The following is a 23,917-nucleotide window of genomic DNA, read 5'->3' as shown; positions in this document are numbered from 1 at the left end:
CAGAGGTAGGGAGTGCTACTGGCATCTAGTGGGTAGAGGCCAGGGATGCTGCTTAACATCCTTCAAAGCACAGGACAGCCCCTGAGAATAAAAAAATATTCAACTGAGAATGTCAATAGTACCAAGATTAAGAAACTCTAGTCTAAGATACCAAATTTACATATATTCACTTCTTTAAACAAACTAAGCAATTTGATTCATTTATTACGTGTTCTTAATTTTTTAACCATAAATTGTGGAATGGTTTGATTAAACAATGAAACTTCTTTGCTCTTATATCGAAGCACTGATCAGGCTACTGTTGATCAAACATAAGAAAATGACACCTTAGATGCTTCAAAAGTAACATAAATGCCTGACAAAACTGGCCTAAATAATAAGAAGATGTATTTTTCCCTACTTTAAGCAGCCCAAAGGGTAAAATGGCTCCAATATTGGACAATTTGTTAGTAGTATAACATTGAAATCAAAGGCTTAGAGTTTTCCTCATTTTGTTCTATTAATATATTCCTTTGTCGTCAAATGGCTTTCCTCTTGACTGAAAGATATCTGCTAGGATTCCAAGCATCCCACATAGATACAAGAAACTGTTCACTGAAGGAAGTGGGACTGTTTCCTCCTGTGCACATCTATGTAAGAGCAAAAAAAAAAAAAAGTTTTCAAAAAATCTGCTCTCTTGTCCCATTGTGAAGAAATGAGTCCCATACTCATCTTTGACTAACCTTAGGCACAGAGAATGAAAAACCTGATTGGCTCAGACTAATTAGAATTTATTCATAAGTCATATGGGAGATGGGTAGACATTTGAATAAAGTTTCGATTCTGGCAGCAAAGAAGGGGAAGCAAGGCTACTGACAAGGTGATTACAAATGGGCACCCATTTCAACTCTGAGATATATAGTTAGGGACTTGACAGTTCATTGCCGTTGTAAGTCCTATTGTACTTCTCAGAAGAACAAAGATACTAACCTTGGAGGTTTGGCTCCATACTACACTGGATAATTGCCTTCTGTTTCTAAAGTTTAAAGTAGAGAAACGACTTCTTTTTTCTTCTCAAAATATGTGGGAACATATTTCTACTTTAGAAGTGCTATCAGAACTGGGACAAGGGTTAAGGTGAATGGACCACCCAGGGTGCAAAACTTAAGGAGGTCCTCACTGAATTTGTAGGAGGGCCCCTTTAAATGTGTGTCCCAGATGCCTCACTTGCCTTGTCCTAGTCCGGCCTTGTGACTGTCTTACAATGTGAGCTTCACACACAACAGACAGAGCTTCTGACTATTTCAGAGAAGACTCAAGACAATTGTCATTCCACCTGCTGGACCACAGGTTTGTTTTTTTTTTTCTTTAAGACATCTTGAAAATAATTCATTGCTTATGGAAAGACAATCCTCCCCATTGGGTATATACCAAAATATGGCAACAGTTTTTTGAGCCAGTGAAACTTGGTTATAAAATGATTTTAAAAATACTTTTCCCTTGAAGTCTTGACATGATCAGCACTGGGCGTGACCCAACGATGGAATGAACAACATGAACGGATGACTGTTTCCTTAGCAACAAGAACCATGCTTCCTTTGAAATGAGAAACCAAACGAAACTGTGCCCCTATAATTTTCTTTCCTCCAGTTTAGTGATTTCAAAAGTAGTGGCATAAAATTTTAATATCTATTCAACCAATAAATAATGTAACACAATTAATCTATTAATACCTCAGCTCTGGCTGCACATAAGAATTATCTAAACAGCTTTTAGTAAACAAAGATGTTGGGGCTCCGATAGCACACAATTCAGTTGTGTTCATCTAGCACTAGCATTTTTTAAGAGTGTCCCCCAGGTGATTCAAACGTGCAGCCAGGATTGAGATCCATAGCCCTGAGAAAATTTATGACATTGATAAATCAGCTAAACAATTTGAATTACATCAGTTGAAGATTAGAGTTTATAGAAAATTTCAGAGGGTGTAGTTCAAATTCTTCCCTGATTTACTGGTTTTCAGGCTAAGGTTTCAACAAACTAATAAATCAAGGTCCCCCAATTAGTCAATGTCTAAGTCTCTCTTGGGTTTTGGGAAAAGAGCTGATGAGAGGACTATAACTGCCATTAAAGCTACCTAAAATCTGCTTCCCCACAGCCTCTAGGAATTAAGTCTAGGAGAGTAACAAACCGAGAACCTTCTGCCTTAGCTATGCCTCAACTGGACATGCAGCCCCAGGGAACTCTGAGAAGAGCTGGCCTCTATGACCTGCTCAGAGCCTTCCTGCCAAAGCTGAAGCTCAGGGAGACTTGCCTACCGTCATATTCCAGGAAGTGTGGAAAAGACTTAGTTTTCCAGTCCACCAGAGTTTGGGCAACAACTTGGATGGACAAGACTCTAATTCTCAAACTTGTTTATTTTTTTGAATACTTGTCAAGTAATAAAAGACAAAAACAAAAAACAACAAAAAAACCCAACAAAATATTATCTGTTTCAGTTCAGATGCCCAAATATTAGAAAGCTGTTCTTCTATAGGCGACTTTCCCTGGTGGGAAGATGCCCTGGAAAAGGAAAAAGCTACCCATTCCAGTATTATGGCCTGGAGAATTCCATGAGCTGTATAGTCCATGGGGTTGCAAAGAGTTGGCCATGACTGAGCAACTTTCACTTTCTTTCTTTACAATTATTAATTCATCTATTTTCCTTTTCCACAGAGTTTCATAAAGTATCTAAGTGCCAGGGCTGTGTTAATAGATGAGGCTCAGAATATAAATAGTGCATCGTTTTTACTTGTAAAGCACCACAAAATCTAGATAAGGATGCAGACTGGTACATAGCTTGACACATGTGTGATAGAGGTCAGTCAAGGAAGCTATTAGAATTTCAAGAAATAACATATCAACTGAAATTGGAGGCTGGAACTGGAAAACAACTAAAGCTAAAAAAAATGTGGTAGGAAAGATTACTAATTTCATCTACTGTTAGTAGGTAAGCTACTTGGTAAGTGGAAAAAAATGAATGTTACATGCCAATGGAGAACACTTTTCATTTAATTAGTCCAATAAATATTTATTAAGAATAAAGTATTAAGAAAAGTATGAGCAAGGGGATAAAGTAGCTGACATGGGGGCTTAGTTCCTGATTTTTAACTTGAAATTTGGTACAGTAGGGCAGGAAGAAGTGAATAATAACAAGACAATAAAATAATATTGATAAAAATAACTTTTAGATGCTTTAGACACTTCCTACCAAATTTTGGTTCATGAAATAGCAAAATTGATCTCATCAGAGAACTTGTCAGATATGCGAGTCTTGTCCCAGACCCAATCAGTTAGAATCTTCATTTTAACAGGATTCCCAGAAGTGTGTGCACATTGATGTTTGAGAGGCAGTGATCTATAACATGCTAAATGCTTTCATGGAAAACCTCCTAAAAATTGCACAGCCTTATGAAGGAAGTAGCAATTTGTACCTCCCTTTGATACCTGAAAAACTTGAAGCTTAGGTAAGTAATTTGTCCACAGTAACACAGGTAGCAAAAAGGTAGAGCTATTTGAATCACAGTAGGTTGGCTTTCAATCCCATGCTCTGTGTATCTACAAATAAAATAATACTTTAAAAAATAACAAGAGCTAACCCAACACATAGCTTGGTAACTTGGAAGCTGGCTTGGCTGCACGCCAATTTGTTGAGTTAGTCCCAGTTAGAAACATCTTGAAATGCTCACTTAAAATTCTATCTTCTTCCAGGATGAAGGTGGAGAAAGGAAGAAACAACCACGTCACAAAGGAAAAAAACCTCAAATGATTCCTCAACTAGTTTCAATCAGCTAAGGAATAATTTCTCCAGGCTAAAAAGCAAAACAAAGTAGTTTTCAGAAATGTCTTTTTTAGTTTATGGTACAACCTTAAATTTAGTTTTTCTAAGGTCTTTTCAAATTCAAGAGGTGACATTCAGGAAAAGTATGTCAAATTCACTCCTTTGCTTTTATAAAGACAAGGCAGCCCTCACCTAGCCTGGATGACTGTTTTCAAGTTCATTTCTAAAAACAACTTAAAAGAAAGATGACTGTAATCACAGAAGAGATGTGGTGAAATTCCATAATGAAAGAACATGTTTTATCTGCCTCAGATTCTGAGGAAATGAACCTGGATAATTCAAACAATTGCTTTTGAGGCTACACTGTCCAATTCTACACACCAAGTGTAATAGAGGGGCTTTTCCATTATAATCACAATCTACTATTAATGTCTCTTCCATCTTGGTTTGTTAGTACCATCAATAAGGTTGTAGCTGAATATTTCTTTAACAGAGATTCAAAAGGGTTTGATTTGCAAGTGTCTCAATAGTTTCTGATCACATTAAATTGTTTTACTTTTTCAGGGGTTAAAAGGGCCACTTGTATTTTTTAATATGGCTGAGGAGGGTGAGGGGGAATCTTGTAGGTGGTTGATGATATAATTACCTGAAACTTTCCTGTGCTTTTAAGGGTACAACTAACATTAGAATGGCAATGCAGAAATGTTCATTGTAGCACTGTTTACAATAGTCAAGACATGGAAGCAACCTAAATGTCCACTGATAGATGAATGGATAAAGAAGATGTGGTACATATATATAGCAGAATATGTTACTCAGCCACTGAGAATGAAATGATGCCATTTTTCAGTAACATGTCTGGAACTGGAAATCACCATACTAAGTGAAGTCAGATAAAGACATATATCATGTATCACTTATAGCCTGAATCTAAAAAAATGATACAAATGAACTTATATAGGAAAAAGAAACAGACTCATAGACTTAGAAAACAAACTTATAGCTACCAAACGAAGGTGGATTTTGAATTTGGGACTGATATATATATACACTACTAAATTGAAAATAGATAACCAACAAGGACCTACTGTATAGCACAGGGAACTCTGCTCAATATTCTATAATACCCCAGTTGGGAAAATTTTGGAAAAGAATACATACATGTATATGTATAACTGAATTACTTTGCTGCACATCTGAAACTAACATAACATGGTTAGTCAACTATATCCCAATATAAAATAAAAATTTAAAAATATTATAAAACTATACTAAGAAGAAACAAAAACACAAGTTAATGTTAAGAATATATCATTTTCATGAACCAGTCTACTCGATATTGAAATATGCCCAGTAACCTGATCTGGCCAAAAGGTCAAATACATTCTTAATTAAAACTCAAAATAGCAATGCAGAGATATCAAGTTTTCAGTAAGTGGTTTGCTGGGGAAATTATGAAAAAGTGCAGAGCTTTAAAATTTGTATTTCTCTTTTGTACATAAAATAGAATATGGAAGCCTTCAAAAAAGATACACTAATGGTATATATATAGGAAGAAGGCAATGGCACCCCACTCCAGTACTCTTGCCTGGAAAATCCCATGGACGGAGGAGCCTGGTGGGCTGCAGTCCATGGGGTCGCTAGGAGTCGGACACGACTGAGCGACTTCACTTTATTTTTTCACTTTCATGCATTGGAGAAGGAAATGGCAACTCACTCCAGTGTTCTTACCTGGAGAACCCCAGGGACTGGGGAGCCTGGTGGGCTGCCGTCTATGGGGTCGCACAGAGTCGGACATGACTGAAGCGACTTAGCAGCAATGGTATATAGCAAGTTTGGCAAACTTGTACCATTGTAGGGGGTATGGTAGGTTATGTTGATGATTTCAAGCTGTTTCTAACAATGAGGATAGAGAAGGTTAGACCTCAGGCATCATTTAGTGATTTGTCACTATATGCAATTGTGATTTGGGGGTGGGGATCACTATGAACAAAGTTAGTGGAGGTGATGGAATTCCAGTTAAACTATTCCAAATCCGGAAAGATGATGTTGTGAAAGTGCTGCACTCAATATGCCAGCAAATTTGGAAAACTCAGCAGTGGCCACAGGACTGGAAAAGGTCAGTTTTCATTCCAATCCCAAAGAAAGGCAATGCCAAAGAATGCTCAAACTACCGCACAATTGCACTCATCTCACACACTAGTAAAGTAATGCTCAAAATTCTCCAAGCCAGGCTTCAGCAATATGTGAACCGTGAACTTCCTGATGTTCAAGCTGGTTTTAGAAAAGGCAGAGGAACCAGAGATCAAATTGCCAACATCCGCTGGATCATGGAAAAAGCAGGAGAGTTCCAGAAAAACATCTATTTCTGCTTTATTGACTATGCTAAGGCCTTTGACTGTGTGGATCACAATAAACTGTGGAAAATTCTGAAAGAGATGGGAATACCAGACCACCTGACCTGCCTCTTGAGAAACCTAGATGTAGGTCAGGAAGCAACAGTTAGAACTGGACATGGAACAACATACTGGTTCCAAATAGGAAAAGGAATACATCAAGGCTGTATATTGTCACCCTGCTTATTTAACTTCTATGCAGAGTACATCATGAGAAATGCTGGACTGGAAGAAACACAAGCTGGAATCAAGATTGCAGGGAGAAATATCAATAACCTCAGATATGCAGATGACACCACCCTTATGGCAGAAAGTGAAGAGGAACTCAAAAGCCTCTTGATGAAAGTGAAAGTGGAGAGTGAAAAAGTTGGCTTAAAGCTCAACATTCAGAAAACGAAGATCATGGCATCCGGTCCCACCACTTCATGGGAAATAGATGGGGAAACAGTGGAAACAGTGTCAGACTTTATTTTTCTGGGCTCCAAAATCACTGCAGATGGTGACTGCAGCCATGAAATTAAAAGACACTTACTCCTTGGAAGGAAAGGTTATGACCAACCTAGATAGCATATTCAAAAGCAGAGACATTACTTTGCCAACAAAGATTCGTCTAGTCAAAGCTATGGTTTTTCCTGTGGTCATGTATGGATGTGAGAGTTGGACTGTGAAGAACGCTGAGCGCCGAAGAATTGATGCCTTTGAAGTGTGGTGTTGGAGAAGACTCTTGAGAGTCCCTTGGACTGCAAGGAGATCCAACCAGTCCATTCTGAAGGAGATCAGTCCTGGGATTTCTTTGGAAGGAATGATGCTAAAGCTGAAATTCCAGTACTTTGGCCACCTCATGCAAAGAGTTGACTCATTGGAAAAGACTCTGATGCTGGGAGGGATTGGGGGCAGGAGGAGAAAGGGACGACAGAGGATGAGATGGCTGGATGGCTGGATGACTGGATGACTCGATGGACGTGAGTCTCAGTGAACTCCGGGAGTTGGTGATGGATAGGGAGGCCTGACCTGCTGCGATTCATGGGGTCGCAAATAGTCGGACACGACTGAGCGACTGATCTGATCTGATCTGATCTGATAGTTGATCCACACGGCAAGATTACTTCTTATATCTGGCATAATAACTTCTCATAATACCACTGAGTACTCTCTGTATTTCCCCTTTTCCAAAAACTTTTGTGTTAATATCTGTATTGTGCTTTTCCCACTCCCTAAGTAAAGAAGTCAGGAAGCCATTAGTGCCTTAGCAAGAAACAAGTTGATGCAATCTTCATAGTGAACGACGATTAAATTCCCTTGCTGGGTTTATGCCGAGGAAAATTTGAAAAGCCTTTTATTTACCTATCATTACACACAAACCTTAAGTCTCTATCACTTTTCTGGGGAAGAAATCCAAATAAGTCATTTGGATGACACGACTGAAATGAAATACATCACCCTCTTCCCCAGAATCCCAGTCAATTGTAGTAGAAATTGATTGACAAGGAAGGGGGTGTGGCTTCATTGGAGGCTTATATGGTAAAGAATCTGCCTGCAATGCAGGAGACCTGGGTTTGATCCCTGGGCTGGGAAGATCCCTTGGAGACCAGAATGGCAATCCACTCCCCTATTCTTGCCTGGAGATTTCTATGGACAGAGGAGTCTGGTGGGTTATAGTGCATGGTATGGCAAAGACTCTGACATGACTGAGCAACTAACACAAGAATTCTCAGCTATGTGGGTGGGGCCCCCAGGTAGCAATGGAACAAAACTTTAGCTGCTGCATCTGAAGAGTCAAGTCTATATCAATGATCTGAAGGAGAAAAATCAAGGTTAAGAGGGCTGGAGGACTGAAACAGGGTGGGATGCAGTAGAGAGGGTGCTGGTGAATGGCTGGCCAGTTTTTTCAAATCCTATGATTCTTCCAAACTTGGATTTCTACCTTTCAGGTTTCTAGTATCAGTTTGCCTATCATTTGCTACCCAACAACCAAGGTAATCCTAAATATTTTAGGTTTTTGTCATAGCTGCATATCACATTTCAAGGTACACAGATTTATAATAGTTAACTTATTACTCACAAATACTTAGTACTAACAAATGTAACAAACCACACAATCTCAGTGAATTAATTCAAGACTTTTTTCTCATTCACATAAAATTCAGCTGGCAATGGAGATAAGTTATTCATCTGTTCTTCGACTGTCCTGAATTCAGGCACGTGGCCACACCTTGTCATAAAGGAGGCTGGAAGATAGTCCAGCTGTGCACTTAGAAGGAAAGGGAACAGGTCTGTGTCTCAACAGTGTAGAAGCAGCTGACCAAGTACATTAATCCTTGTGTGTATGTATCATATAAATATATTGTCCAAACAGTTTTATTAATTCAGTTTGTCAGTTCAGTCAGGTTCTTGTTTCATGCTGCACTTTCAGGTCTTTGGCTTGTGAAAAACATGACTATTCATTTGTTTTACTTTTATTTACTTTTATTTTTTAAAAAATATTTATTTATTTGACTGTGTCAGGTCTTGGTTGGGGAATGCAGAATCTTTCCCTGTAGAAAGTGGGCTTAGTTGTACCATGACATGTGGGATCCCAGTTCTCTGACCGGGGATTGAACGGGTATTCCCCGCATTGGAAGGCGGACTCTTAACCACCAGACCACCAAGGAAGTCCCTGCAGTTTGTTCTATAAAGTACCCAGTGTGGCTTCATGACAAAAGAGATGATAATCTTTCATGACAATACTAACAGGATATGTTCAATGAGTAGCAGTTGTCCAATTCTGCAAATCTTTCACAGTATATTATTTTGTATTAGCAGCACCCTCAGATTTAAGGCTCTTATTTTTATTATTTCTAATCATGTCCCCAAATTTTATAGATGATGCCTGAGTAGCCAATAACAACTTTAACAAGAGTATATCCATGGGGTGTCACATCTAGTCAAGAGCAATATAAATATAGCAAAAATGTAGATTAAAACTGAAATCCATTATGACCTACTTCTGTTTTTCCCTCCGATTTATTCCTTTTTGTTCTGTTTCTTCTCCTCCTATGTATCCTCCTCTTCCATCATGTACCAGAAACAAGAGCTTATAGAAAGCCCAGTTTGTTGCCAGGTAGCAAAATTTAGGAATATCCTGAGAATGACATGCAGAAAATCTGACACTGTGACCAAGATTATTCTTATTTTGATGGAACCACATACCTGATGTGACTTGGAATGTTCTGACATATACCAAGCCAAATAGTTTCATAATTATCCATTTGAGAGAGTTCCATCCCTCCAGCATATTTTGTATGCAGAATGTTCTGATGGCAGCAAATAGGCTTGGGGGTACCCCAGGACTTGATTTGTCATGTTTCCAAGGACTTGGAAGATTAAGATATGCTTAAATGATGTGGGAAGTAAAAAAACTAGTTGATTACCCTTCTGACTCTTCATCAGTTACAGGACAAATCAGTTTTGAATTGGTTATTGCATGATAAATGGGAATGAGTTCATAAAAATATGTAAATATAGCATTTAATAGTTTTTGTGAACATATCATGACTTTAGATCATTTATAAAACATTCATTTTCTCCCAATTGATTTTGCCATTCCCTGGAATATTTATTCATTGAAAGATAAAAAGTGAATTCTTTTTCAGTTGATGTCTGGCCTATATTCAGCCCCTAGTGTTATTTTAAAAATGACTGTGAACTTTCTAATCCTTGACCAAAATCTCCGTGAATCTACACCAGAAATTTAAAAGATATATTTGAAGGCTTTTTAAAAGCATCGTTTTAATGCTTTATTTCTGGAAAGTGAAACAAAGCATCTTGTCAATTACTTCTATGATGGTTATTAAAGTATATTTATATATCAGTGTAGATTTAAAACATATGTTCTTATTTGTTCTCATTTAGAGCATTAAACTATTATTTTTCAAGAGACAATCAAAATTCAAAAAACCATAAGAGCTCGTTTTTAGAAATAGTTTCATGTGTTTCTTCTTTTAGCATGAAGTGACACTGGTTCCCCACCTGCTAATGTTGAGCACACCTGGAAGGGTTTATATTTAGCTAAAACTTAAGCCTCATAAAACCAGAATCATATCGAGATCCAGAAAGTTTTTATTTGTTTGAATGAGGATGAGATGTTAGAATACGGCCTTAAATTTCTTTGGGGGCATTTTTCTTCTTTTTTTCCAGCTATTTAAACAATCAGGAGATTGGATATCAAGCAGCATTTATCTAAGTATTTTAAAACTGTGCCAAAATAAAAGCCAATCATTTTGTAATCATTTTGTAATCAGTATGCATAGAAGAGAAGAAGCAGCAGTAAAGCAGTTGCTGCATGTTTGCTGACAAAATATTTAATCCAAACATTTAATATCAATCTGCCACTGTTCTCAGTCAGTATAATTACTTCAAGCAAATACCATGTTGGAAGAAATGGTGCAAGCGTCTGAAATGTAAATAATATAATATAATCATTACCACACTTAAATACATATACTATAATTTATTTAGATCAAATTTATTTGGATCAAACATTTATTTCATAAACATGGGTGTGATAAATGTTTAAATTATTATAAACATGTGGATTTAGGCTACACTTATAGGAGTTGATTTACTCTTTCTTGTTGTCTACATATACCTAAATTAAAGAATTGCTAAATGAAATAAATAACAGGGATCTTCTTATAATATTAATAGGAATGAGTAAAATTAGTTTTATGCCTTTTTGTCATTATGTTAAGTTTAGACAAACTATATAATTTATAAGAATTGGCAGGATCATTGATCCAATATCTATTTTTTGAATATGTTAAGTGTTATATGTTAAAAATGGTAAGTATATTCAAAATAGGTTTTTAGAAATATATATGCATATATCTAAGATACATATGGTGAGTTTGTCAGTGGCTCAGACGGTAAAGAATCTGCCTGTAATGCAGGAGACCCAGGTTTGATCCCTGGGACAGGAAGATCCCCTGGAGAAGGGCATGGCAACTCACTCCAGCATTCTTGCCTGCAGAATCCCCATGGACAGAGGAGCCCGGCAGGCTGTAGTTCATGGGGTCACAAAGAGTTGGACATGATTGAGTGACTAAAATTAAAAGTGAAATTTTCTAGAAGTGTTACAGAAACAACAGATATAATCTCTACTTTTAATGGGGTTACCATCAAGAAAAGTGTTAATTTTAAAAACAAAGATCAATACAATGTGACAGCATGAAAATAATAAACTATCCTAGAACAGGACCTTTTTAAAATTTATCTCCATATTCTCAAGAAGCTCCCTGTTATTTATCTCATTTATCTATCAAGCACCCAACACACAGAAGGTGAAGGGACAAGATGTGCCTGTGGTAGAGCCATCTGCTCTCAGTCATTCTTGCTAAATCTGCCCTGCCCACCATTCCCTCTTAGGCAAGCAGTATCTGAATATAACATGTGAAAGAGAGATCAGTTCTTGAACGAGAGGGCCACCTGACTCAGACTAGATAGGAACCCATAAAATGGTCTGATACACATGGCAGTTTGTATAGAGTTCTGAACCAACTGAATGAGGTTCCTCCACCCTTAACGAAAATAATGATCAACAAATACTTGTTCCACTTAATTAAAATACTGTATTTTTAATGTTGACTCAAAAATTAAAACTGTTAAAATTTTATTATTTTATAGCTGAGATTTGCTTCAAAATAGTATGAGAGCAGGGAAATTAGTGAATATTTCAGACAAAAAAAACAAAGTTGGTCTTTTGTTGATAATTCTTAAAGCTGTGGTGGTGGTTTAGTTGTTAAGTTGTGTCGGACTCTTGCAACCGCATGTACTGTAGCCTGCCAGGCTCCTCTGTCCATGGGGATTCTCCAGGCAACGATACTGGAGTGGGTTGCCATTTCCTTCTCCAGGGGATCTTCCCAACCCAGGAATCGAGCCCATGCTTCTGCATTGCAGGCAGATTCTTAACCAATTGAGCTACAAAGGAAGCCCAATTATTAAAGCTAATAATGGGTTTTTAAGAGTTTATTAAAAAAAAAAAGAGTTTATTACACTATTCTCTCTACTTTGTACATTTTAGATAATTATCCATATTAGAAAAATTTTTTAAATCTATTCTTTTTAAAAATTGGGGTACAGTTGCTTTACAATGTTGTGTTAGTTTTTGCTATACAATAAAATGAATCAGCTATTTATACATATAAATATATATGTATATACATATAAATTTATATGTATATACATGTATCTACATATATCTTTCTCTTATTAAAAATCTATTCTTATAACTAGAGTCAGGCTTAGCTTCCTGTATTGTGAGGTTCCTTTTTCTCTATAATCCATTAAATATCTGTTTGTATAACATATCACCATCTTCCAAAGATACCTCTATTTTTATATTTCCCTTCATCAGTAAAGAAAACTGTAATAGTACTTTCAGTTCCCTGTTAGAGACCCAACTAAATGTGATATGTACAATAATGATCTTTATTTCTTTCAAAAGAAGATGTCAGGAGACAGTCATTTCTTCAGTTCTGTTCAGTTCAGTTGCTCAGTCGTGTCTGACTCTTTGCGACCCCATGGACTGCAGCATGCCAGGCTTCCCTGTCCAATTCCTGGAGCCTACTCAAACTCATGTCCATTGAGTCAGTGATGCCATCCAATCATCTCACCCTCTGTCGTCCCCTTCTCCTCATGCTTTTAATCTTTCCCAACATCAGAGTCTTTTCAAATGAGTCAGTTCTTTGCATCAGGTAGCCAAAGTATTGGAGTTTCAGCTTCAGCATCAGTCCTTCCAATGAATATTCAGGACTGATTTCCTTTATGGACTGGTTGGATCTCCTTGCAGTCCAAGGGACTCTCAAGAGTCTTCTCCAACTCCACAGTTCAAAAGCATCAATTCTTTGGTGCTCAGCTCTCTTTATATTCCAAATCTCACATCCATGCATGACCACTGGAAAAACTATAGCTTGGACTAGACAGACCTTTGTTGGCAAAATAATTTCTCTGCTTTTTAATATGCTGTCTAGGTTTTTCATAGCTTTTCCTGCAAGAATCAAGCTTCTTTTAATTTCATGGCTACAGTCACCATCTGCAGTGATTTTGGAGCCCCCCAAAATAAAGTCTCTTACTGTTTCCACTGTTTTCCCATCTATTTGCCATGAAGTGATGGAACCAGATGCCATGATCTTAGTTTTCTGAATGTTGAGTTTTAAGCCAACTTTTCACTCTCTTCTTTCACTTTCATCAAGAGGCTCTTTAGTTCTTCTTCACTTTTTGCCATAAGGGAGGTGTCATCTGCATATTTGTGATTATTGATATTTCTCCCAGCATTCTGGATTCCAGCTTGTGCTTCATCCAGCCTGGCATTTCTTTTGATGTATTCTGCATATAAATTAAATAAGCAGAGTGACAATATATAGCCTTGTACTCCTTTCCCAATTTGCAACCAGTCTGTTGTTCCATGTCCACTTCTAACTGTTGCTTCTTCATCTGCATGGAGATTTCTCAGAAGGCAGATCAGGAGGTCTGGAAATCCCATCTCCTAAAGAATTTTCCATAGTTTGTTATGACCCACACAGTCAAGGGCTTTGGCATAGTCAACAAAGCAGAAGTAGATTTTTTCTTTTTTGGAACTCTCTTGCTTTTTCCATGATCCAGCAGATGTTGGCAATTTGATCTCTGGTTCCTCTGCCTTTTCTAAAACCAACTTGAACTTCTGGAAGTTCACGGTTCATGTATTGTTGAAACCTGGCTTAGAGAATTTTGAGCATTACTTTGCTTGCGTGTGAGATGAGTACAATTGTGTGGTAGTTAGAACATTCTTTGGCATTTCCTTTCTTTGGGATTGGAATGAATACTGACCTTTTCCAGTCCTGTGGCTACTGCTGAGTTTTCCGTATTTGCTGGCATATTGAGTGCAGCACTTTAACAGCATCATCTTTTAGGATTTGAAATAGCTCAATTGGAATTCCATCACCTCCACTAGCTTTGTTTGTAGTGATGCTTCCTGAGGCCCACTTGACTTTGCACTCCAGGATGTCTGGCTCTAGGTGAGTGATCACACCATTGTGGTTATCTGGGTCATGAAGATCTTTTTTGTATAGTTCTTCTGTGTATTCTTGCCACCTCTTCTTAATATCTGCTTTTGTTAGGTCCATGCCATTTCTGTCTCTTATTGTGCCCATCTTTGCATGATATTTTCCCTTAGTATTCTAATTTTCTCGAAGAGATCTCTAGTCTTTCCCATTCTATTGTTTTCCTCTATTTCCTTGCATTGATCACTGAGGAAGACTTTATTATCTCTCCATGCTATTATTTGAAACTCTGCATTCCAATGGGTATATCTTTCCTTTTCTCCTTTGCGTTTAGCTTCTCTTATTTTCTCAGCTGTTTGTAAGGCCTCCTCAGACAACTATTTAGTGTTTTTTAATTTCTTTTTCTTGGGTATGGTCTTGATCACTGCCTCCTGTACAGTGTCACGAACCTCTGTCTATAGTTCTTCAGGCATTCTATCAGATCCAATTTCTAGGGACAATTAAAAATGTTATCAAAGACATCTTACCATATTTGCACTTTGTCATTCTCAGCAATATTTAGTCAAAGACATCTTACCATATTTAAGACATCTTACCATATTTGCACTTTGTCATTCTCAGCAATATTTAGTCAAAATTTAGGCTTCATTCATTTTGATTTTTGTATCAATTTCTCAAGACAGAGTAGTATTTTCTCCTACCATTATAGTAAACATACTCAAAGAAGAGAGCATTTTTTTCTCATGTATCTCTTTCTGCTAAATTCTTTCATGTAAGACCATAGCAAAAATTTCTTAAAGTTTCGTTGCCTACTGACTAAACATAAGGAAGACTAGAAAATAGTATTTGAGATTTTTGTCTTCTACAATTAAAAGAGGGATTTTTGAAGCAGATAACATGGTAAGCAGATGTGCAAAGCTCTCATATAGACAACTAACAATGGTTCCCAGCAGACTTCAGTAAATTGTACTAGCATGGTATCTGTATCAGTTATATTTGCCACAATAGTGTTGGGTAACAAAGAGCCACACCACCTCAGTGGTATAAAATAAACCTTTTTAAAGCACAGTTCTGTAGGGTTCAATTGATTTGAACTGGCCTTAGCTATCATACAACCTCATTCCTAAATCTAAGGTTAGGGGAAGATTGGCAGTTTGACTTGGATGGGTTTTTTTGATGTTGGCTGAGCTGCTCACATGGCTAATTAGTTGTCTTGACAGATGAACTAGGATGATCTCAGTTGGGATGACTGGGGAGGTGGGTCTGTTATGTTTTCTTCTCCAACAGGTTAGCATAAGGCACCTTCTTATGACCATGGCAGAGAGACAAGAACAGAAGCAGGATCTTACTGGAATTTTTACAGAAGCAGGATCTTACTAGAATTTTTTTCACGTTTATGCTTGCACTGTATCTGTTAGTTTCTCAGTTGTCAATGCATTACCCAACTATCAAGAAGTCAGGAAGCAGGCTGTCTTTTTTCTAAGTGGAACTACAAATAAACGTGGCTAATGTTTCATACAGACAAGAGCAAAGAAGTGGGGCTGTTAATACAACTAATCTAGCAAACCAAGCCTTAGAAAACCTAGATATTACTGGCCATCAGTAGAATGGTCTTTAAGAAATGTGTATCTGAATGTGTGATACACATTTCAATGACTCAACACTGCTTTCCAAATCAGAACTCTCTAATAATGGCCTACAAATTCCTGAAGGTTTGACCGCTACTTAGCTCTTCCATTGTATCTTGGACCACACTCCCCACCTTTTAATTCCAGTGTCTTTACAGTCCGTTGTTCTCTTCTCTTCTGTCATAGCTTCTTTGCACATGTTGTTGCTACTTCCAGGAATACTCTGCCATCTGCTCTTTGCTTAAATAACTTTAACTCATTTCTCAGATCTTGCTGAAGTGTCACTTTTCAACTGAGTCTTTATTAGAACCAATCATGCTAATATAGATTTTTATTATACTGTAAATAGTTCCTTTGTCGAATTGTCCTGATTAAACTTTTATACTAGTTTGTGTGACTTTTTAAATGAACTTTATATTTTCAAATAACTTTAGAGATATAAAGGAGTTGTAGAGACAGCACAGTTGTTTAGTTGCTAAATCATGTCCAACTCTTCTGCTACCCTATGGCTTGTAGCCCATCAGTCTTCTCTGTTCATGGAATTTCCAAAGCAAGAATACTGGAATGAGTTGCCATTTCCTTCTCCAGGAGGTCTTCTCAACCCAGGGATCTAACCCACATTTCTTGCATTGGCAGGTGGGTTCTTTACCACGGAGCCACCAGGGAAGCCATAAAAATAGCACAGGGAGTTCCCATATACCCTTTAGCCAGGTTCCTGTAACGTTGACATCTTACAAAACCATAGTACATTAATAAAAATCTGAGAAATTAAGATTGCTATAGATAGTGCTGCTAACTAAATTATAGACTTTATTTAGATTGCATCAATTTTCCACTTACTAATTTCTTTAAGGACAGGACATCATCCTATATTTAATTGTCCTATCTCTTTAGTCTCTTCTAATTTATGATATTTTTTCAGTCTTTCTTTGTTTTCCATGATCTTGCCAATTTTTAAGGTTTCTGGAAAGGCATATTTTAAAATGTTCTTCAATTTGAGTTCTCCTGATGTTTTCTCACCATTAGACTTGATTATGCATTTAGGGGAAGAATATCACAAAGATGAAGCACAGTTTTCACTGCATGATGTCAGCAGGTACATGCTATCAACATGACTTACCACTAAATCCAGCTACACTCAAGTGGAAGAGAGTTAAGCTTCATCCCTTAGAGAGAAGAGTATCCATAAATTATAAACATATATTAAAACCATCCCAGTAGTTAGTAAATATTTGGGGGAAATGTTCTGTGGTCATGTGGAAAACATTCTCCCTAAAGTTTTGCCTAATAATTTCAGCATTCAGCCATGGATCTTGTCTGCAGAAATTATTACTATGAGCTTCTAATGGTGTTTTTTTTTCACCCAAATTTCTTCTACATTTATTATCTAGTGTTCTTCCATCTGGTTTAGAAGACTTGTCTCCTCTCCTGCATTTATTTATCATATATATGTGATATGAATATGTATGTAATGTATATGAATATGTAATACTATGAGCACATATATTAATAGTATAATAGTTATCACATATACTGTGAATATACAGTTGAGCCTTGAACAACACAGGTTTGAAATGAATGGGTCTGTTTATACACAGACTTTAACAAATAAATATACTACCTCTATTTTCATTTCTCAGATCTTTAAGTTAATTAAGTGTGGGGAAAAGTTTGTATTTGATTAGAGATCATGATATATGTAATCAGAAGAACTAGGGTTTGAAGCCATTTACCAAATCCCTTGTTTTTGAGGAGACTTAGCATTTTGTATATTTTCAAGTGCTTAAGGGTGGGGGAGATGTGGAGGTTTGGGAGTGGTGTCAGTTGGTGCCTCTAACATCCATGTTGTTCAAGGGTCAACTGTGTAAATATTCATATGCAATAAACAGGTTTATATTAACATGAAAAGGCAATAGTATATCTGAATGCATACATTCATGGATATTTATTTTGTTCTTTAGGTTGTAATCTAATATTAATACCACCTTTTATTTTATTGTTCAAATTCTTATAGCTCTGGCCATTGGGAATTCTCCTAATGAAGCCATTATGTCCTTTTCATATGCTTTCATCACTTTTTTTTTTTTTAGTATTTCCTATGTGAGTTTATGCTGTCATTTTTTAAATGTATTCCTTTAATGGGATATACAATTATATGGTACATAAAGAAAAACTATATGCATATATATGGGGACTATAATACTAATAATGGGCTTTCCAGGTGGTGCTAGTGGTAAAGAACCTGCCTGCTAATGCAGGAGATGTAGAAGACGCTGGTTCACTCCCTAAGTGGGGAAGGCCTCCTGGAGTAGGAAATGGCAACCCACTCCAGTATTCTTGCCTGGAGAATCCCATGAACAGAGGAGCTTGGTGGGCTACAGTCCATGGGGTTGCAAAGAATCAGACACAACTGAAGCGACCTAGCATAATATTAACATAATATATAATATTATTAAATGATAATAGAATAACAATTTTACTAGAACTTGTATTCTTTGAAATTAAGATTCAGACCTCTGCATCTTTTGTTGCATTTGTTTGACATGACATTATCCATAAGCTATTTTCAACCTTCCTGAATCCCTCTGTTTTAGGTGTTGTCATTGTATACAGTTGCATTTGCTTTGGTAGCCAATCTAATAATCTTCTAATGGATGAGTGTGGCAGTCATGGAGATCCCTACACAGGTCAGATCTTTTGTCAAGAGAGAACCTGTTGTGAGAGGTAGAATTTTCTAGCTGCCTCCAGCTGTCCCACTTTTGAAATTTACTGCAGCATATCTGCCTCCATTATGTTCTGTCCACGCTGCTCCCAGCCAGTGGCATACACAACTAGAATATTTCTGCTCAGTGGAAGGCTCCTCCAATGAACAATCTTTGCTGAAATTTTGCTTAACCATGACTGACACTTTCTCAGAGATGCCCTTCAGTCTGAAGTGTTTCCTGCTCAATCCTATTTCCTTCCATTTTCCCTTGCATAAGTGTCCAACCTGCAATCATGCTCTTTCTTCTTATTTTCTTTTTCCCTTTTCTGTTCACAAGCATTCCTTCCAGTAAATCTCTTGCATTTCTAATTCCATCTTGGTATCAGTCTCTTTGAGAGCTTGCTGACAGTAAGTTTCTTTTCACATTGACCAATATAACAGATATTTTGCTCTACTCTAATATTTTGTTCTTGATTCTCTGTTATTTCTAGGATTCTGCCAATTTCTGTTTTATCTCTTCCTGTTGTTTTAACATCTTTTCCCTGAATTCTTACATTTCTATTTTGTGGTCTTTCTTGACAAATTCATTCATTTTAAGTAAATAGTAGAAATTTTGGTCACAAATTTCAAGTGCCCCCTTCATCTTTCTGGTGAATGTTCTTTATCTACTGCTTTGTTTTGTTATTTTATACTTTTATTTCTTTTAAGAGCAGCTGCTCTGCTGCTTCATCTTTCATTAATCATTATCAAATGAGTTCTGTTTTTTTTTTTCCGGATGAGCTCTAGGCAGAAATTGTGTGTTTGTATGTGTGTGTGCACATGCATATGTGTGTGTATGTGTGCATGCATGTGATTCTTTCTGAAGCCCTATTAATACTTATTTTAAAACTGGGTCTAGGATGGTTCCTTCTGGTAATTCTGTCCTCTCAATTCCTACCACAGTGCTGTAAGTACTCTGCTGTACTTCAGAGTACACCCTTTCCCATGAGAAAGCATAATCTTGCTTTATACTTTCTAATGTTAACTCCCATAATACTCCCTGAATTTCTTCTTCCCTCCTCTTCTTGCTGCTCTCCTGCCTAACGTCAACTGCTTTTAAAAGTCTTTGTACAAGTTTTGAATCTGCAGGTAACTGCCTTATCATTACACTGAAGATGAAGTTTAGAAGTTAGTTTGAATTCTCCTTGTTTCTCTATGTATGCTTCCTAGGAGAAGAATTTGAGAGATGCTGACATAGAGCCCCATGTTCACACTGGGAGCCTTTCCATGCACATCAGTCTCTTTCACTAGCAGGGACTCTCAACCATGGCCATACTGACCATTTAGATCAGATGTTTCCTTGTTGTGGGAGCTCTCCCATGCATTGTAGGATGTACAGCACCAATTCTGGTCTCTACTCACTAGATGCAAGTTGTAATAATCAAAATTATTTCCATATATGGCCAAATATCCCCTCAACGGCAGAGCTACTCCCAGAACAGAACCACTTTACCAGACCAAAATTCCAGTGCAAATTGGGACATCTTCTTTGTTAAATTTCCTATTCCAATTACCTAGGGTAGCTTAATCCATGGTAAGAATTCAGTAGCAATATACAGATGACTCTATAGTGGAGAGAGAATCATTTAATTTAATTGGCTTCTGAGGATCCTCACATATAAAGAAGCAATACTTTATGATACAATCACACTTACCAACTGTATGCTTTTCCCTAGTCAAAATATATGTGGAAGCATAACTATGAAAGGACCTTTGAGATGACCTGGTCCAAAGCTTTTGATTAACGATGAAGAAATTGACATCCATAGAGTTTATGATTTACTTTTTATTGCACTGAGATTTAGTGGTAGAGGTGGGACTAACTCTCCATACATTAGGGCTTTCTTAAAAATACTATGACATATTATTTAACCAGCACTGCACACATTTAATAAATACACGTTCCCTAGACTGAAACTTCTGAAAAACAAAGCAAAATGAAGTACAGCTGATATCTGGATTTATGATTAGAAGAATGTGATAATATCATAGAAAAAGTTTTGGTTTAGTTTATTAGAAAATGCAATGCACCTTGTTCTCTAAATATGAAAAAGTTTAAAGGAAGTATATGCTTCAGAATGGTGGCTACCTGATGTGAAGAGCTGACTCATCAGAAAAGACTCTGATGCTGGGAAAGACTAAAGGCAGGAGAAGGGGCTTACAGAGGATGAGATGTTTGGATAGCATCACCAACTCAATGTACATGAGTTCGAGCAAACTCTGGGATATAGTGAAGGACAGGGAAGCCTGGCATGCTGCAGTCCATAGGGCACAAAGAGTTGGACATGAATTAGCAACTGAACAACACTATGCTTCAATAGCAAAACAGTAAAAAGTCTGTAGTCTTTTCTAAGGATCTTGATTATTTTGATAAAGCATAAGTTCTCTTTTCATAACATATCTATGTTTGGTGTCACTAAAAGAAATAAAAAAGTTGTCCAGGAAGAAAATATATAACAGTATATTTTAAATGATAATGAATTACATTACTGGAAAATGCATTCAATTAGGAAACTGCTAAAAAATATTTTAAAAACATCAACAGCCAAATAGCCTATGACACTTTCAGAAATGTTCTCTGTTACTGATGTGGAATGGAACAGGTTATGCCAGACAGGCTAATATGTAAATACTCCAACATAGTTTATGTAATATATAGCATTCACACTTTCCTACATTGAACAGTTGAGGCAAAGAGGAAAAGACAGAATCTTTTAAATAAATATTGACTTCTTTTTCAACTGCTGATTCATAAGCAATCCTTTGCTGATAACATCTGTGGAAATCACGACTTAAATTTAAACCACTGTGTGTAACTATGTATTTCCTATTGATTCACTTGGGTTGAAGTAGATAGTTTGAGAAACTCACAAAAAGAGTCTTTTACTTAAAATGCTCTGTCAGTGGACAGAGAACAATTAATTCCTGACAGAACTCAAAATGCGCTTATAAATAATGCTGTGCTTAAGAACAGAAACTACAATATTTTGTTGAATTTTAATCATGACAAAGTAATTGGAGGATTCACGGAAAGATCAACACCGTAGATGTCTTATTAAGAAATAACAATATCTAGGTTGAGGGGAAATGTTAATTTTATTAACAATGAAATGAGTAGAAATGGTATGTACTGTAAAAATATAGAAAGAAAACTATGAAATAGATATGATGAAAATTATGGTCAATATAAAGACAACTATTGCAAAAACAATGATAAAATTTTGAGCTCCTTGAAGAGAAGAACTGTGTTCTTAAGGTTCTTTTTGTGGCTTTGATGATGAACAGATAAGAAGTATTTAACAAGTATTGAATAAATGTTAGTAGAAAGAATGAATGAATATGCAATTAGGTTGTTATAGATTTCCAGTACCACATTTTCAAAGAGAAAATACATTCTAAAAGCAATCTCATTTTGCAGCTCTTTGACACAAATAATGTACTTTCAGTACAGTAAACTTAGAGACTGCAAAAAAATGAAATAAAAATTACCCATATCTTACCAACTAGATATAATCACCATTAACGTTCAGAAATACACCATTCTAGAAATTTTTGTTGTTGTTGTTACAGCAGGCTCTATAAGTGTTTCAAAAGAGGTGAAAGAATTAGAGGAGAAATAGGTTGTCTTGAACACCTACTCTCATTCATTCGCTTGGGTGATGATTTACCCCGAAGAGAATACATATTTAAAAGAGAAACCATGCACTCTCTCCCCTCCTTGGGAGACTTCCTCAGTGTCCACCACTGTGATTCCTTTTTCTTTTGGGGGAGAATTAAGCCTTACTTGCAACTAATACTAGAAAAGAGAGCAAGAAAGAGCCTGAGAGATGGAGAACACAGTTTTTCTAAAAGAATAAAGACAATTTGAATTTAAATTTCTGATTAAACATAATAATTTGCTAAGAAATAAAATAGAATTCACTTGTTCTTAGTAAATCAAATGGAAAATAACTCAAAACTTATTGACCTCGTTAGTAATTAAAATTAAACAGATTTTTACCCAATTTCTTTGTGTTTTTTTTTTCCTTTCAGCAAAACTGTAACTGAAGAAAGCTTGGGATTCACATCTCACAGTGCCAGATATTATGGAGTCAAAAATATGTGAATAAGCACAACTAGAAAATATCAGGCATATGGCATGAAACACATTTTCATTCACTTTCCAAAGGGGGAAAAGACGTTTCAACAGAATGCAAAATATTGTACTCTGATTTACTTGCCAAATAGAGCAAAATATGAATTTTAGCAGAAACCAATAGCTAGTTTAAACTGAGAGAATGTAGAGTAATTGTTCTATAAGCACATATTCTGGACAAGTTAGATGGGTGTGGGAATTTAAGAAGGACCTTCTTAGAGCCTGCTTGATTTTCCTTTTTACTTGCTGACTGAAAGCTTTTGTCCTGGTGAATTTCACTTTTGTAGCAATCCCATTTTCTGGACACCAGAAAACAAGGGAGCCAGAGCTCTATTCATATACCCTGATAGTCCTCTGTTATCAGGAGATTTCTGGACTCCTGTATGCTCCTTGTTTTATAAAGCACCAGAGATGAAAGAGATATTCATCTCTTTGTTTATTAGCATCTGTTTCCTTCTAAACGGAATCATGAGCATTTCCAACGTCACTGGACAAGATGGGCAGACATGAAATATTAAACAACTCAAGCTGCACAAATCCTTAGGAACAACCAATTTTAATTAGCTAATTGGATGCCTATCATCCAACAGTAAACAGACCAACTGAATCAAACCTATTTCAAAAGACTGCCTTGAAGTGATGTTACTTCCAGAATAATTACAACCGTAATTCTCAGAAGTGAAGGGTGTGATTGTGTTTACTTTTCAAGCAGATGTACCTATATTATAGGTCAAGCACATATGTCAAAAATGACTGCATCGCAGTGGCTTCTCTTACTTATCAGATTTGTTTATCTGGGTTAAACAGAGCTCATCTCTCCAGAAACCCAGCACAGAAGAAAGGACTGCAACTCCAGGAGTGAGCAAGATAGGAACAAAACCCAACTAGGGCAGGCAGAGTTCTTTATTTATTGCTCCCAGCAGGTGTCAGATGCCATAGTTTCTTTGCAACCATCAACACCCTGGGGCTTTTTAGTTCCATATCCAAGACAAGGAAGACAGAGGATGGCCACTAACCCCAAGAGATTAGATGCCTGAATCCTATCCCAACTACTAGGAGACTCCAGCTGTGCTGAAATGTTTTGTTGTTGTTGTTGTTGTTTTTGAAGAATTTCTGATGCTCAGTGGTTGCTGATTACTTCCAGATTTTAGTTCTACCCCAGTGGAGCTTTGCTACAGAGAGTTTATCTGTTGTTAAAATTGCA

Source organism: Bos indicus, chromosome 2 (assembly GCF_029378745.1).
Source record: "Bos indicus isolate NIAB-ARS_2022 breed Sahiwal x Tharparkar chromosome 2, NIAB-ARS_B.indTharparkar_mat_pri_1.0, whole genome shotgun sequence".
Lineage (NCBI taxonomy): Eukaryota > Metazoa > Chordata > Mammalia > Artiodactyla > Bovidae > Bos > Bos indicus.
The sequence above is the reverse complement of the archived record's forward strand: the minus strand, read 5'-3'. Positions refer to the sequence as shown.